We start from the raw sequence: 12,930 nt of genomic DNA, 5'->3' as shown, positions 1-12,930 counted from the left end.
ACAGACGCGCGCACACACACACACACACACACACACACACACACACACACACACATGTACACAAAAGCCCGTGAGCAAACACACACACACACACACACGCGCGCGCGCGCGCGCGCACACATGCGCACATGTACTCTCACTCTCTCTCATTAAAATAACACTAACATTAACACACACGTACACGCAATAACACACACACACACACACACACACACACACACACACACATGTATCAGTACACACTCACTAACACACACATACACACACGCACGCACACACACACACCACCACCACCACGCCACACCACACGACAACACAACACACCACCGTGACACCACACCACAACACACCACACCACAAGACAACACACCACACCACAAGACAACACACCACAACACACCACACCACACCACACCACACTACACCACACCACACCACACCACAACATAACGGACCCGACACTCTCTGTTTATTCTTTACCGCTTGTGGCCATGTCTGTCGTTCAATGAACAGTGACCAGCAGCTGGGTTGGTGAGGTTCGCGGCAAAAAGACGAAACCTTACGTAATTATTGTGTGTGAATGGTGTGGCGGAAGTAGCAGTGGTAGTAGTTCTTATGTTTGGTTTGGGTTTGGGTTTGAGTTGGTTCAGGAATTTGAGTTCTTTTTTTTTTCTTTCTTTTTTTTATTTAAGATAAGATAAGAATAACTTTATTATCTCCAACTGGAGAAATTTGGTCAGGTGCATTATCACAACATAGACAAGTAAACAACATGGGGACCATAACTGTAAAAGTCAACAACAGCTTTTACGAATATTACGAAAATACAAATGTAAAAAATATCACATACACCGTTTCATACATACATCCACACACTGCAGGTAATAACTAGTATTCTTAATGTAAAAACAGAAAGAATTAAGAAACATTATTAGTATTATCATTATTATGCATGCATGCATGTATGTAAGTGTGTATGTATGTATGTTTGTCATTTGTTTGTTTTCTACATACGAGTTTGCATGCGCATATAAATGTTTACTGTGCATTTTTTTTCTCAAGGCCTGACTAAGCGTGTTGGGTTACGCTGCTGGTCAGGCATCTGCTTGGCAGATGTGGTGTAGCGTATATGGATTTGACCGAACGCAGTGACGCCTACTTGAGCTACTGATAATGATACTGATACTGTACATGATTGTGAGTTGAGGTCTGAGTGTAGTTCGTATGCGTGTGTGTGTGTGGATTGTAAAGCGCTTTGTTCAATGAGGAAAGCGCTGATGAATGTCCAGTTATTATTATTATTATTATTATTATTATTAATACTTATTATTATTATCCTTAATATTATTATCATAATTAATATCATCATTGTATCATTATTATTATTATTATTATTATTATTATTATCAAGTTGTTGTTGTTGTTATTATTGTTGTTGTTGTTGTTATATCATCATGATTATTATTATTATTATTGTAATTCTTATCATGATTGGATAAATAGCAGGATGATGACTTGTATTATTGACAACTTTAAACAACAACTACAACAACAGTAATACCAGTAAAAAAAAAAAATTAATAATAATAATAACTAGCTATTGTTGTGGTGACTGAAAAGCATGACAAGTCCCTTTCAGATACACGGCGATAGCTTAGTTTTACCCACTGTATACAAAAACATGAGTACGCCCCCGAAGTAGCAAGGTCAGGAACTCATCTGCCCTGATTTTTTTTTTTTTTTTTATTTGTGTGTGTGTGTGTGTGTGTGTGTGTGTGTGTGTGTGTGTTGTTGTTGTTGTTGTTTTTAGCAGATGTGATGTAGCGTATAATTATGCGTGGAGTGAGGGTCTCGTGCAGTTCGCAATCTGTGCTAGTTTTACTTGTCATCCGACTCACTGCAAGTATGGAAAAAAGAAAACATCGAACTTCTTCTTCTTCTTCTTCTTCTTCTTCTTCTTCGTTTGTTGGGCTGCGACCCACACGTTCGCTCGTGCACACAAGTGGTCTTTTACGTATATGACCGGTTTTACTTCCGCCATGTAGGCAGCCATACTCCGTTTCCGATGGGAGGGAGGGGGTTGCATGCCGGGTATGTTCTTTGTTTCCACTATAACCCACCGAGCGCTGACATGGATTACGGGATCTTTAACGTGCGTATTTGAAGTTGTGCATGAGTATGCACACGAACGGGGTATTCAGGCACTAGCAGGTCAGCACATCTGTTGACCTGGGAGATCGGGAAATAAATCTCCACCCTTTACCCACCAGGCGCCGTGACCGGAATTCGAACTAGGGACCCTCAGATTGAGAGTCCAACGATTTAACCACCAGGCTGTTGCGCCCGTCGAAAAGATCAAACCAGAATCATCTGTGGATGAAACGTCGTGTCAGTGCACCCTCTGTTGAAAGCGCCAGACTTCGCAGTTTCTTCTTCCACACAAAAAGATGGAGGGTGAAAATAACACTCCAAGAACAACCCTGAAACAACTAAACCTCACAGGAAACAGACGAAACGAAAACAAGAGGAAGGGATTGGAGGGGAGGAGGAGAAAAAGGGGGAAGGTGGCAGGGAGGAGGGAGGGGGTGGCGGGGGGGGGGGGGCGGGGGAGATTGGGAAGGGTGGGTTGGGGGAGGTTGACAAATGCAGAGAGCACGAACTGAACTGCTTCTCAAAACTGCGCGGCTGCATTTCTAAACGGCGGCGGCGGCGGCGGCGGCAACAGCCAGTGATGGAGAACCCCTCAGGGTGCTGGTGGTGACGTCTGTCGGGCCTGTCCCACTGTAGGATCGCAGTGGCGGGAAACAAAATATTTGCTGACAGCAACTGATAAAGCTGCTGAGAGATCGAACATTCCTGGATTGGGAAACGGGGGGGGGGGGGGGGATGTGGGGGGGGGGGGATGGGGCTTGGGGGGTGAGGAGAGAAGGGGTCAGGGGTGGAAGTGTGTTAAGTAAGTGTCAGTTTGGAAAGTTTCACTTTCAGTATCTCAAGCAGGCGTCACTGCGTTCAGATAAAATACACCACAGTACATCCGTCTACTGGACATGTCTGACCAGAAGCATAACCCAACGTGCTTAGTCAGGCCTTGAGTGCATGCGCGTGTGTGCAGCCCACCCATCAGAGTGGATTTCTTCTACAGATTATCATTGCCGGAGGGCAAACACTTATGTTGCCTTCGGGAACTTTTTCAGTGCGCCAAGCGCGTGCTCCACACGAGACCACGGCTTATGGACTCATCCGAATGACCGGACGCTCAATGTTTGATTTATTTGGTCAGTCAAACTTTGGCGGAGAAATGGCGAGACCAGGATTCGAACCCAGACCATCATGGACACTGTATTGTCATGTAAGCGTCTTAACCATTCAGCCACCTTTCTTCAGGCTGGCAGTTGAGGGATGAGGCAGGGTCAGTTTGTCAGAACGAGGTTAAACGCCATGTCAACCAAACGCTCACTCCTGTCCCTTGTGAAGTGTGTGTCGGAATGCTCTCCCTGGACAGCTCGCCAGCAGTGGCTGGAAACAAGCCATTCACTGACAGCCAGAGATAAATATAGGGATGACGGATGTGGATATACATGGGAACAGGGCAGTCGGGAAGCTTGAGAATCAGTGGAAGGATGGTAGTCAGTTCGCTTCTGAGACTGGAGAGTGGTACCATGTCTGCCAAACAACCTGTGTTTCTCCCGTGTGACGTTTGTCTCACAATGTGCTCAGTGACATGGAGCTTGAATGTTGTGTGTGAGCCAACATAGCAAGGAAAAAGAAACACGGTACAATGTTGCAATGCATTTATTTCCCGTCTCTTCTGGTCAAAGTATCGGGTGTCCCCCCCCAAAAAAAAAAGTGAACCGCTTTTTGACAAGTATTTTCTCAGTGATAGAGAAACCGAATTCATTGAAAATTTTTACGCAGTAACCTTAGGGTATTATCAACAAGTCTGCAGAATATCTAAAAGTTCGGAAGCAAATTGTGCGAGTATCACTGAGAAAATACTTGTCACAAAAAGCGATTCACTTTTTGGGGGACACCCGATATAAACGTGAGACAGACAGAAAGAAAGAGGCAGAGAATGACGGAGATGAGAGAGGGTGAACACAATCGCCTTTTTTTCTTTCTTTCTTTCTTTTTTTTTTCTTTTACATGACTTCATCATGAATATGACGCAGTAGAGTACAGTGCTGTAATAGCTCTGTCTTTGTCTGCCTCTTTGTTATATATATACTCGTTTCCAGTGATCTGAACTACATGACCGTCTCTTTTTAGACACGACACTTTTGCGGCTTGCCTGGTCTTAGTTATCCCCCAGAAGGTCACACATAATATCATAAACAGTATATCATTTTCTCTGGTATCTAGTCATCTGTGTGTGTGTGTGTGTGTGTGTGTGTGTGTGTGTGTGTGTGTGTGTGTGTGTTTGCTTGCTTGCTTGCTTGTTTTGGGGTTGTATTGTGTGTGGTTTTTGTTGTTTGTTTGTTTTCTGAGAATGTATGACCAAAGAGGCCATGCACAGCCATTCTGTTACCTTGTATGTAAGTGTGTCTGTGTCTGTGTGTTTATGTTTGTGCGTGTGTGCCTACAACTGTGTGTACGTGTATGTGTGCGTGTGTGTGCATGTGTGTGTGTGTGTGTCTGTCTGTCTGTCTGTCTGTCTGTCTGTCACATTGCCATCAAACTGCATTATTGCGCAATGTCTATAACCATACAGAGAAACCCACATTCTGATCTTCCTTCCCTTTAGTCATCCGTTTTTGTTTTCTTTTCTTTCCTTTTTTTATGAAGTCTCCTGGAACGTCTATGATGTAGGTTCAAACACAAAGAGAACAACAGCAATGAAACAAAAAAAAAGGTGGGCTTGAACTCAAAATCTATTTTTGAAAAAGGGATGGGGAGAGGAAATGGGGGGTGGCAGATCAACAAATAGACAACTGGGACAATTTGACAGGGATTGAACGGAGAAACTAAATTCTCCCGTGTGGCTGACAATCGAACGGATTCCTTTTTGGTTTGATTGCTGAACAGGAAGCTGCGTTACGTTGCTGTGTCTACCGCCCACTGTGGTGAACCAAAACTTACCGCCTTCGCTTCCTTTCTCGTGGCCTGCAGGCACACAGCTTGAGAGAGTGTCCAAATTATAAAAGAAATTCGCTGGCCGGAGTTCTTTGGGTGTTGTGGTCAGTGTCTCTTGGCAGTTTGTTTTGTGGTGTTGTTCTGTGTGCCTGGTTTTGCAGCAACAAAATATTGTTTTTGATATCTTATTTCTGACACGGGACTTGCAGTTCTTTCTACTCCACAGCTTGATTCTCTCTGTCTCTGTCTCTCTGTCTGTTTCTCCCCCCGCCCTCTCTCTCTCTCTCTCTCTCTCTCTCTCTCTCTCTCTCTCTCTCTCTCTCTCCTCTCTCTCTCTTTCTCTCTCAGTGATTATGGCGCGGTTATTGTGATTCAATGGCATGGAATCCATCTGGTAATTTGTTCCATATACATTATTCTGATTTGGAATAGGTACTATTTTTTATCTATCTGATATTCATTATGGCGATTTAGAGATAACACGAACAAAGCCGAAATTACAAGAGAATCATTAATATCACCAATAAAGAACGTAGATGCTATTCTTATTGCACAATGTCTGTAACCGTACAGAGCAACCCACATTCTGATCTTCCTTCCCTTTAGTCATCCGTTTTTGTTTTTCTTTTCTTTTCTTTCCTTTTTTATGGAGTCTCCTGGAACGTCTATGATGTAGGTTCAAACACAAAGAGAACAACAGCAATGAAACAAACAAAAAAAAGGTGGGCTTGAACTCAAAACCTATTTTTGAAAAAGGGATGGGGAGAGGAGGTGGGGGGTGGCAGATCAACAAATAGACAACTGGGACAATTAGACAGGGATTGAAGGGAGAAACTAAATTCTCCCGTGTGGCTGACAATCGAACGGATTCCTTTTTTGGTTTGATTGCTGAACAGGAAGCTGCGTTACGTTGCTGTGTCTACCGCCCACTGTGGTGAACCAAAACTTACCGCCTTCACTTCCTTTCTCATGGCCTGCATGCACACAGCTTGAGAGAGTGTCCAAATTAAAAAAAAATTCGCTGGCCGGAGTTCTTTGGGTGTTGTGGTCAGTGTCTCTTGGCAGTTTGTTTTGTGGTGTTGTTCTGTGTGCCTGGTTTTGCAGCAACAAAATATTGTTTTGGATATCGTATTTCTGACTTGGGACTTGCAGTTCTTTCTACTCCACAGCTTGATTCTCTCTGTCTCTCTGTCTCTGTCTCACTGCCTGTTTCTCCCCCCGCCCTCTCTCTCTCTCTCTCTCTCTCTCTCTCTCTCTCTCTCTCAGTGATTATGGCGTGGTTATTGTGACACGATGGCATTGAATCTGTCTGGTAATTTGTTCGATATACATTATTCTGATTGGAATAGGTACAGTTTTTATCTTGGAATAGGTACAGTTTTTATCTATCTGATATTTATTATGGCGATTCAGAGAAAACACGAACAGAGACGAAATTACAAGAGAATATCACCAATAAAGAACGTGGATGCTATTCTTAACCATTGGCTGCGTCACTGTCCTTTTTCAGACAGCTCACTAAGAATAACATAAAGTACATCATAGAGACTGGTTTGCTTTGGGGGTTTTTCGTGTTTAACCCTTTCACCGCCAGTCAATGTAGAGTACAGAATTCCCTTGTGGTATAAACACAGAAAAGACTATGGCTAAGAATAGCTGTGGATTCCCCCCTACGATGTATAGAAAATATGACCTATCCTACCACCAAACATTAAGAGCAGCAGGTTCATGGATAACAGACCAATGAATGGTCATCTTCCAGTGACATGGGTTCTATACCACGCCTGTGCATAAATGCGAGCTTGGCGGTGAAAGGGTTAAAGGACAGCAGAAACAACCAGGATAACTAATCACAATATTGATGTGGTTGTGTCCCCACGCAGTTGATATATTTATTATTTCTAGATGTTGTTTTTTTATACTATTTTTTTTCTGATTGATCTGAGTTGCAGTGTGAACGCCCATCACCTTTGGGTGGGTTTTTTTGTGTGTGTGGTTTTTTTTTGGGGGGGGGTTTTCACCTAGTTCTCTGCAGCGGTAAAAGCAGGGACGATCGAATCAGGTCATGTCTGCAGTGGGTACAACGCATTTACACTCTGCTGAAAACGAGACGCAGTTTCTTCATCCACCAAAATAATGGAAAGAAAAAAGGAAAAAATCACAGGAAAAAAAAAAGTAATCTTGGGTTAAAAAAAAAAGAGAAAAAAAAAAGTGGGGGCGGGGGGGCGGGGAGGGGGGTATAACAGGAAACAGACAAAACGAAAACGAAACTAGAACAAAAGTGGAGGAGGGTTGAGAGTGATGGGGGGGGGGGAGGGTCAGGAGGAGAGAATTGGGGGTAACAAGGGTGGTGGAGGAGGGACGGAGGTGGTGGGGGGACGGAGGTGGTGGTGGAGGTAACAGGGGGTGGTGGGGGAGGGACGGAGGTGGAAATGAGCACATGGAGAGTGGGATGCGTGTACGGAGGGTGGTATATTTTGCTTGTTCGTTTTGTTTGGTTTTGGTTTGGTTTTTAGTCGTGTTTTTTTGTTTTTTGTTTTGTTTTTTTGTTTGTTTTTTTTTTTTTTTGGGGGGGGGGTTGTTTTTTGGTGGAGAGGAGGGGTGAAAGGGGGGGGGGGGTGGAGTTGATGGAAGACGTACAGGTCGCGAACTCGTCGCCTCCGAACAGCGCAGATGGAGCTTCACGAGCATTGCGGAGTGGTGACGCAGTGGTAACGTGTGTGCCTGGGAAGCGAGAGAATCTGACCTGCAAGGCTTCGAACCCCACACTCGTCAGTGTTTTCTCACACCCACCTCCCCTCTCGCCCCCCCCCACCCCCACCCCCCCACCGGACCCTGTGTGTCAGTGCGGACGCTCGTCATTCGGAAGACACAATAAAAAAAAATTAAAAAAAGAAAAGGACCCGTGTGTTTGCATGCGCTTAGCGCACGTAAAAGATCCCAAGGCAACAAAATCGATCTGAGCGTCTCGTCGTTCGGATGAGACTATAAACCGAGGTCCCGTGTGTGTGTGTGTGTGTGTGTGTGTGTGTGTGTGTGTGTGTGTGTGTGTGTGTGTGTGTATGCCTGTTGTTGTCAGTGTGTGTGCGTATGTGTGTGTGGGTGCGCGCGCGCGCGCGTGTGTGTGTGTGTGTGTGCACATTGGAGTCAGCGTGTATGCGCGCGCGCGCTTGTGTGTGTGTGTGTGTGCGTGTGTGTGTGTGTGTGTGTGTGTGTGTGTGTGTGTGTGTGCAAGCGCACGCAAGAGTTCGTTTAGCGTGACCCATTTTTCTAATGGTTTTATTTCTGTACTTTGCCCTCTACGTATCGTGAGTTTCCTACATTTCACTTTGTTGCATTTTGTTGTCCTTGGTTTTCTTTTCCTTATTCTGTCTGAATGTTTTATACAAACCAAGTGTAGCTATCAAAGCGTTGGGTTTGTGCGATTTAGGCAGCAGATTCATGAATCGCTTCCCATAATACTGGAACTTCATTTGCAGCAATATTTGATAGGAATCTCTGGCAACAACGCCTGCTTGAAAGAGGAGAGAAAAAAAAAGTTGACTCAAGGATTGCTTAGTTTATTCGTTATCTACATTTCTTTTCTGTATCAACCTCTTGCACAATATTGCAGTCTTTCACACGTAGCCACACAGCACATTTAGACGGCTCACTTATAATTAGTGAACGGACACTTTGTAAGGATATTGTTGTGAGTTTTCGAAAACAAAAAGAAAAAAAAAAAAAGTCAATGCCTTGAAGAAAGACAATAGCAATGGTGTCCAATACTTATCGTGCCCCCACGCAAACACACTCGCCGTGGTTTGTTTTTTTGTTTTTGTTTTTTTGTTTTTATACATACCTGTCTAATTTGCGCTGCTGTTTTGAACGATTTTGTTTGTTTGTTTTTTGTTTGTTTTTGGGGGTTTTTTTGCTCGCGTTACCCTACTTTCCCACCCAGCTCGCTGTGCATCGAAATTCAGGAAACAGATCGAACCAGGTTCGTCTGCTAACAGCACGTTTAAACCCACCTTCCACCGAAAGCACCACGCAGTTTCTTCATCAGCTAGACAGAGAAAACAAAGAAGAAAAAGAAGAAGAAAGCGAATGACAGAAGAAAAAAGCAATTCGAAAAAAATGGTGTAACAGACGTTTCAGTTTCAGTAGCTCAAGGAGGCGTCACTGCGTTCGGACAAATCCATATACGCTACACCACATCTGCCAAGCAGATAGATGCCTGACCAGCAGCGTAACCCAACGCGCTTAGTCAGGATTTGAAAAAAAAAAGTGATTAAATAATAGATAAATACATTAAAAAACATTTACTACACACGTAATAGTTAGAACCACAGTCAAGACAGACAAAACAAACAACAGTCGATCCTGCACACAAACACACGACGGTCACTGCGATGTAACCTTTACTCTTGTGCAATGCTGTCCAAACAACTTAAAACTAAAAAACAGATGAACAAGAAGCGAAAGAGAAGACGAACGACCAGAAATCAAAATGCAAGCGAACCAAAAATGGTGACAAAGAATACCAACTGAACGAAGCTAAGAGAGGGCATTAGACACTCAGGAATCGGGCTGAGAGAGAGAGAGGACTGGCCTCGAGGAGAAAAGGACTGCGATACGGGGGAAAGGTGTGGGGATGTGAACGTGAAGTGAAGGTTTTATGTTTCATGTTTTATGTAGTCAAGAGAGGTATTGCGTTCGGGCATATCTATGCACGCTACACTACTATCCTCCTAAGCAGTTGATGGCCGTCCCACCGTAACCCATGAACCGCTTAATGTCGGCCTTGCACAAAAAAATAAATAATAGATAAATACATTAAAAAAAAAAAAGGTGAATAAATAATAGATTTTTTTTTTAACTACTACCACTACTAATAATATGTATGAGGCGCAAAAACTTGATGAAGTCAAATATAAGCGTACATAAATAAGTAAATAAATAAATAAATAATAATTATAAAAAGGTAGTAGTTATAATAATAATAATAATAATAATAATAATAATAACAACAAATAAATAAATAAGACAACAATGATGATAAATAAGCAAATAAATGTAAAGGTGAAGGAGATAGAGAACACTGCGAACCGAGCCTCTTCTCAAACTGCGCGGCTGCAGCTGCCCTCCTGCATTCCTGAACGGCGAACGGCATCAACCAGTGATGGCGAAATCCCCTCAGGGTGCTGGCGATGACGTTTTCGTCGGGCCTGTCCCACTGTAGGACTCGCAGTGGCGGGAAACGACAAAACATTTACTGACAGCAACTGATAATGTTAAAGCCGTTGACAGTCAGAGACAGGACATACGGAAATGAAGGGGTGGGGGGGGGGGGTGGCGGGGAGTGGGGGGGGGGGGGGATCCCTTGGCGGACAGCAATACAGACTGACGGTCACTGCGTTGGTTTAATCCCTTTCTGATCATCTTGGTGCAATATTGCTTGTCGTCAAAAGACGTTAAAACTAAAGAACGATCCCGTTTTAACTCTCTCCATACGAACGGCGAAAGAGACGACGTTAACAGGGTTTCACCCCAGTTACCATCATCAAAATATTGCAAGCGAAAGGCTCTTATACTGAAGAGGTGAATGTTGACAAAGAATACCACAATTCTGACGACGGAAGCTAAAGGTTGGGTCATTCAGACACTCACTGGACATCCGAGGGGTCTGTGTAGAGGAGAAGAGAGGACTGGCCGTACTGAGTGAGTTAACACCCATGTCGACTGCTACCAAAAAGAAAATCTCTATACCAAAGTGTGGACAATAAAGTTTGTGTATTGCGTATTGTGTATTGTGTATTGTATTGTGAATTGTGTATTGTATTGTGTATTTTATTGTGTTGCATATTGTGTTGTATTGTGTATTGTATATTGTATTGTATTGTGTATTGTGTATTGTCTATTACTTCTATTGCTACTGCTACTACTACTTCTTCTTCTTCTTATACGTTTGTGGGCTGCTGCTCCCACCGTAACTCATGATTATGTACCAGTTGGCTTTTAGATGTGTGGCCGATTTTTCGCCACGCCATGCAGGCAGCTATATATCACTTTCGGGAGTATCTACAGGTCTAACTATCCTGCTAAATTTCATTCTTTGACGTTTTCGTCTTCTTCTTCTTCGTCTTCTTCTTCGTCTTCTTCTTCGTCGTCGTCGTCGTCGTCGTCTTCGTCTTCTTCTTCTTCTTCGTCTTCGTCTTCGTCTTCGTCTTCGCCTTCTTTTTCTCCTCCTCCTCCTCCTCCTCCTCCTCCTTCTTCTTCTTCTTCGTCTTCGTCTTCGTCTTCATCTTCGTCTTCTTCTTCTTCTATCTTTCGTTTTTTTTTCTCCTGAATTCACTGGCTGCAAACTCCTATGTTCACTCGTTTCATAGAGTGAACGTTTCGCGCCTGTGTATGACTTTTTTCCCATGTCTAAGCAGAAACAGTTCATTCTGGAAGGAAGGTGCAGATGCATGCAAGCTGGGTGTTTTACATGTTTACTTAATTAACCCACCAAAACATGAACATAGGTTAAGAGTCTTTAACGTGTGCGTTCGATCCTCGATGCGTTTATGATGGAGATCAAAGGGACTTGGAAATATATCTCAAATTTTCACCAACAAGGCGCTCGTGACACTGGAACCAAAGACTTCAAAAAAACATGTCAGACAAAGGAGCCATTGGTGTTTGTGAGCTGTTAAAAAAATCGACAAACGAAAACAGTATTACAGAGTGATTTGCGTGTCTCTGAGAGAGGGGGGGGGAGGGGGAGGGAGGGAGGGGGGGTGAGGGGGAGGGAGGGAGAGACGCAAATGTATTCTCGTCTTCTTTATTATCTGGTCTTGATAGTAACGCTGATGACACAAGCGATAAAACACAGTGATACAGCAATCCTCTTTTTGTGCCTTTGTTGTTGTTGTTGTTGTTGTTGTTTTTGTTGTTTTTGTTTGTTTTTTGTTTTTTTGTTTTTGGGGGTTGTTTGTTTGTTTTGTTTTGTTTTTTGTTTATGGTTTGTTGGGGGGGTTGTTTTTTGTTTGTTTTTTGTTGTTGTTTTTTGACAGTTTTTCTTGTATATTTTTTATAAAAGTTCTGATGCACAAAGCTGACTATAGCCTTTGTTTCCACATAGCTATCGCTATCGTTTGCTTATTCACAATAGTAAAACAGGTACATTCTCGGATTGTTCTTTTGTTGCTGTTGTTTCCACCACCACCACCACCACCCACCACCCACCCCCACCCCAAAAAAAGGTCACATGCCATGTCAGCAGATGATGCGCGAGTCCTGTTGTTTTCAGAGCATTGTTTTCTAAAACGTCTGATGTCAGTGGCTGGCTCTGCACACGGCTGATATTATTCCCCAGTGCCGAGTTTTGTTGGGGGGTTTTTTTGGTTTTTGGGGGTTTTTTTGCTCAGATTGGGAGCTTCCTTTTTTTTTGTCAACTTCATTGCTCCAGGCTGTTCATTTTGTAACTTGGTTTTATTCGTTTGTTCGATTGATCGTCTGTGTGTTTTGTGGGGTTAGGTTTTGCCCAGCTCGCAAGATTGTGCAGGCAACAGTTGAAAAAAATTTGTCTTTACTCAATAGATTTGCTCCCTACGTATTAATTTGTCCACTCTCGAGATTTTGACTTTTTTTTTAAAGATTCTTTATTTTCTTTGCGAGATTTTTCTCCTTCGGATTTTTTTTCTAATGAATTCAAGTCAGTCAAGTATCTTTTTTTTTTTCTTTTTCTTTTTTCTTTTTATCTCCCAAGAGAACGCCACAAGTTATATGTCCACCAAAAGATATAAATGAGCCATTCCTGCAACCTTTCAGCTACGCCTATTTTCCGATTTCTCTTTTTTTTTTTAATCTTTTTTTCTTTTCCCTTTTTTCTGTTTG

Source organism: Babylonia areolata, chromosome 5, assembly GCF_041734735.1.
Source record: "Babylonia areolata isolate BAREFJ2019XMU chromosome 5, ASM4173473v1, whole genome shotgun sequence".
NCBI classification, from domain to species: Eukaryota; Metazoa; Mollusca; class Gastropoda; order Neogastropoda; family Buccinidae; genus Babylonia; species Babylonia areolata.
The sequence above is the reverse complement of the archived record's forward strand: the minus strand, read 5'-3'. Positions refer to the sequence as shown.